The sequence below is a fragment of the Octopus bimaculoides genome, chromosome 26 (assembly GCF_046866305.1).
Source record: "Octopus bimaculoides isolate indiv1 chromosome 26, ASM4686630v1, whole genome shotgun sequence".
In the NCBI taxonomy this organism is placed as follows: domain Eukaryota; kingdom Metazoa; phylum Mollusca; class Cephalopoda; order Octopoda; family Octopodidae; genus Octopus; species Octopus bimaculoides.
The window spans coordinates 11,735,267-11,740,783 of NC_142953.1; the positions used below are offsets into that span (position 1 = coordinate 11,735,267).

A 5,517-nucleotide genomic window follows, 5' to 3' on the forward strand; every position below is an offset into this window, starting at 1 on the left:
CACCACTACTACCATCACTACCAACAGAAACAGCATTAACAAGAATAGCAATAATAATAACTACTACTACTACAATATCAGCAACTTACCCGTCATCACTCTGAAATCCACTCTTTGCCGAAAAGAAGGCAATGGCCGGTGAAACTAACACCGCCCACCTCAGTACACCAGATGTTTGTCTTCTATTGACTCTAGAAATATCTGTGAAATGACTTCTGGTGAGACTTAAGGTGGTGCTGTCACTTGTTAGATATGCCATGCGTCCTGACGACTACGACGACACTATCAATCTGAATTATTTTGTCTTTCATTGGATAACATCGGTGGAATTATGAGGGGAGACTTCTATTCATGATTGATGGTCTTCTACACCCCACCACAAAAGGGAGAACAATTTTGCTTGGACCTACATCATGCAGGAGAACTTCTGATGTGCAGAAATGTTTGTTGTTGGCACTCCGTCGCTTACGATGTCGAGGTTTCCAGTTGATCCGATCAACGGAACAGCCTGCTCGTGAAATTAACGTGCAAGTGGCTGAGCACTCCACAGACACGTGTACCGTTAACGTAGTTCTCGGGGATATTCAGCATGACACAGTGTGACAAGGCTGACCCTTTGAATTACAGGCACAACAGAAACAGGAAGTAAGAGTGAGAGAAAGTTGTGGTGGAAGAGTACAGCAGGGTTCGCCACCATCTCCTGTCGGAGCCTCGTGGAACTTTAGGTGTTTTCGCTCAATAAACACTCACAACGCCCGGTCTGGGAATCGAAACCGCGGTCCTATGACCGCGAATCCGCTGCCCTAACCACTGGGCGATTGCGCCTCCACGATGTACAGAAATACTTAAGCAGCTATGGCCGAAGGCGAAGGGTGACATGTGGATCGTGATCCACTAAAGTTGGATAAATGTTATGAAGGTCACACTTGGAACACTTTGATTCTATATTATTCAGGAACTTCGAGAATCGTGGAATGAAACGATGAATGTCAAAGCGGGGGTTTGTCTCCTGCTTGCAGTCCATAGAACCCCTCTCTAAAGTTATCCGCCAAACCAGATGGTGGTGTAAAACCAGGTGACGTGTTAAGTCACCAATCCAAGAATGATTGATCTAAGACTAAACAATCAATATCAACAAACGAATGAGCTTCTATGTACTTTACTTGCGCATCTAGAAATAGCAACCAAACCTCTTAAACCAGCTATATGCTCATATAAAAATATGAAGAACACATTACACAATTTAGTTCAGTGTACACAATGTTGGCTCAACGACATAGTTTCTAAGTGATCACTCAATTTGCTGGAAATAAGAGCCAAATCGCCCTCGAAATTGTGAATTAAATTATATATAATAAAAGATAAAATGATTTCTACCTAAAAACCTTTTTAAAGATTGGATAGTTACCGGTTGAATATCATATGTCTGCTCAGCGATGAGCTAAACGTCAAGAACTGCAACAACAATATACAATACCCCAGATCTACTACTACTACTAGTACTACTAGTACTACTACTACTACTACTACTACGTTCCTCTACTCAACTTGGACACAAAGATATGTCTAAGTGGTAATATCAATGGATTCGCCCCAGTTAAACACTGCATTGCTATGTCTACCGTCGAGAATAAACATAAAGGTACAGTAATACTGAGCAATTCGACCTTCCTGGATTTGGCTGCTGTTTGTGTGAAACCCTACAGACGTACCAACCAACAAAGCAAGTTTTCTGTACTTGTTTGACATGGGGAAAAACAGCAGCTAACTCTCCCTCGAATAACATCCTGCCATCTTATAAAAAAGAATACATTAGGCGATGTATTCCCAGATAGTCCTGAAAGGAGAGGATGGTCATATTTGGAACGCTTTAATCATAGAACTACTTCAACAAAATGCAGCATTAACATCGTTATAATAATAATAATAATCAGATATAGCAGTGACAGCTGTGGTGGTGGTGGTGGTGGTAGTGGTGGTAGTAGTAGTAACAGCAGTAGTAGGTGTAGTAGTATGCAATGCAGAAAGAATAAGAATAAGTAGAAGACAGAGATTGAGAGCAACAAACGCTAGTGGCGATAACGGAAGCCAAGAGTAAAAATGACAAAACAACATGAAAGCGAAAGTGATAAGAAAAAAATTTAAACAGAATTTGGCAAAAAAGAAACAGCAAAAGGCACAAGAGCATATTTCATTATCACCAACACCATCACCATCTTTGCCATCATCATCATCATTGCCAACACCATTGCTGTCTTTGCCATCATTATCATCATCAATATCGTTGGGAAGGGTATCAACAGCAAAATACCAACCACAGACTACAACTAGAATAACAAGAACAGCAACAACAGCTCCCATGGCCAGAGTGTATATTTGACTGCACTAAGTCACAAATCATATAACTCGATATTTATTTTTCTTATTGCACACAACCCCCCACACAAGTGTGTGTATATATGTGTGTGTTTATATATATATATATATGTGCGGGTATATGAGTGTGTGTGCGCATATGTGTGCCTGTGTATGTATGTGTGCGTATATATATGTGTGTGGGAGTTTGTGTGAGTATGTGTATATAGTGTATATATGTGTGTGTGAGAGAATGTATATATATATTTGTGTGTGTGTGTGTGTGTGAGTGTGTGAGAGTATATATATATGTGTGTAAGTGTGTGAGAGAGTATATATATATGTGTGTGTGTGTGAGAGAGAGAGAGAGTATATATGTACGTGTGTGTGTGCGTGTTACAGTTAGCTAGTGTTTCTGTATATTATAATTATTTGATATACATACATACAGGCAGACGCAAACACAAGCACATGCATTGTTTTCTGTTTTTGTTATTATATTTTCTTTCTGCCTGGCGCCATTTGTGTTATGTCTTCTGACCGAACTATTTTATTGCTATCATGGCTAACGCTAACCATTTACCACAGGGACTGAATCCCCGCCGTCCCATCACCGACACCACCGCTATCATTATCAAACTTACTAATAACTCTAATATTATCTTCTACTAACCAGCAGGGGTATCGCCATTAACTGTAGCACCAGTAACGCCACGAGTATTTCTATCATCAAAACCATCTCCTCAACCACAGATGTTAACACTACCACTGACGCTAGCCCTGCCATATTCACTACTTAACATTAATATGGCGCAGGCATAGCTGTGTTGTAAGGAGCTTGCTTTACAACAATATGGTCCCCGGTTCAGTAATATCAGTCCTAATGCGTGGCACCTTGAGCAAGTGTCATATATCATAGCCTCAGGTCGACCAAAGACTTGAGTGGATTTGATTGACGGAAACTGAAAGAAGCCTGTCGTGTATATATATATATATATATATATATATATATATATATATATATATATACGTATATATGTATGTATATAGGTGCAGGCGTGGCTGTGTGGTAAGAAACTTGCTTCCCAACTACATTGTTCCGGGGTTCAGTTCCATTGCGTGGTACCTTGGGCGGGTGACTTCTACTTTAGCCTCGGCCGGATCGATGCCTTGTGAGTGGATTTGGTAGATGGAAACTTAAAGAAGCATGTCAAGTGTGTGTATATATATATATGTGTGTGTGTGTCCAAACCCCACCACTTGACAACCGGTGTTAGAAAAAAGAAGTACTTGGGTCGATTCATTCGACTAAAAATTCTCCAAGGCGGTGCCCCAGCATGGCCGCGATCTAATGACTGAAACAAGTTCAAGATAAGATCAAAGATGGTTCTGTAGTTATGATATTTGCTTTCGTTTCGAATTCACGTGGTTTTGGATTCGAATTAGTCTGTGCCACAGCTTAGAGCCTCAGGTCAGGTCGGGCCTGATGTTTGGCTTGGGGATAACTTCTTCGTTTCTACCAGCAATCTTGGAAACACTGGGAAAATAAATGGTAATGAGCGCTGTTTGCCCTTTTCTCTTCGACTAAATAGTAAAGCAGTCCATATTGTTGAGGGTAAAAATTCTTTTGTTATAGTTTTAGGGTCATCGGAAGTTTAATGAATGAAATTCGATAGAGAAAAATCCTCCAGGAGAGACGAAGGTGGATTGTGGATGTTCCTAGGTGACAAGAACTCGTTACCTATTTTAAACATCTCGCATCTAGGGTGTCTTTTATCTTAGTACACTCTTTTATAAGTATTTGAACAGATTACCAAATTAAACATGAGTTTCTTTTTTCTGCCAATCATGCATTACCAGTCTGTTCCCTTTCTGATGTAGCCATAGCGATAACAGCAAAATTAACCATTAGCATGACTTCTGGGAGCGCGAGTTGATTAAACAGCAACAAGGGATACGATTAGCTAAAAGCGGCAATTCTCCGTTACATTACACGGGACCGTTTTGGAAAGGGACGCATTGAGGATATGTTTGTGTATACCCTGTTCGCAGGAAGAAGATGGGTCGGTCACGGCTTTATTATATTTGATTATAGTTTGGCTCGATTAGGAGTTTGCCGGATCTTAACGACGACGATAGCAAAGACGTAAGACGTAAAGACAGACGAAATACCGCTAAGCATTTCGCCCGGTGTGCTAACGTTTCTGCCAGCTCATCGCCTTTGTTCTTTTCTACTCTAGGGCACAAGGTTAGAAATTTTTGGGGAGGGGGCCAGTCGATTAGATCGACCCCCAGTACGCAAGTGGTACTTTATTTATCGACCCTGAAAGGATGAAAGGAAAAGTCGACCTCGGCGGAATTTGAACTCAGAACAGAACGTATAGACAGACGAAATACCACTAAGCATTTCGCCCGGCGTGCTAACATTTCTGCCAGCTCATCGCCTTTGTTGATTGAAGATATTGTTTTTACCGGGGGGGGGGGGTTGTACTGTTTGTCAGGTCACAACAAGGACCTCAGACAGACAGTACTTTACACAATATGTGTGCAGTTCCAAGTAATGCCGAAATTTGCAATACATCTAGATTGTAGGGTATCTGTAAGATTTTGTGATGTTATTTTTTTTCAGATTGGGTGGTATTGAACCCAATGCTCCGATGACAATAGGAATAACCTATATTCGTCTCTTAGCGATCTCAATTCCCAGGTCTCCATATTTATCAACCTTTTCTCTTTCTTTCATGATATGTTGATCTCCTGGCTCTGCCACGTCAATTATTAGGCACTCTTGTTTGTCCCTCTCAAAGGTTACTATATCTGGCCTTCGGCATTTATTATTATTATTATTATTATTATTATTACTACTACTATTACTATTATTATACTTTTCATCCTTTCGGGATCGATAAATCAAGTACCAGTTGAGTACTGGGATCGATGTAATCGACTATTCCCCTCCCCCCAAATTTCAGGCCTTGTGCCTATAATAGAAAGGATTATTATTAGTAGTAGTAATAGTAATAGGAAGAGGGGGGAGGAGATTGGCGAGGGATACTTATAGCGTTAATTAAGATGAGGATGGTAGAGTTGACGACGGGGTGATGAAATTATTTTATGACTTTTCAAAATTTAATGAATTAATAAGAAATAGTAGCATCAGCG

General features: G+C 40.4%; 1 long non-coding RNA gene across 1 annotated transcript in view; it reads right to left on the bottom strand.

Annotated features, from left to right (window-relative positions):
• The window catches only part of LOC149130943 (uncharacterized), a 184,269-nt gene that overhangs the window by 131,245 nt on the left and 47,507 nt on the right, over window positions 1–5,517 (bottom strand). The window lies entirely within an intron of this gene.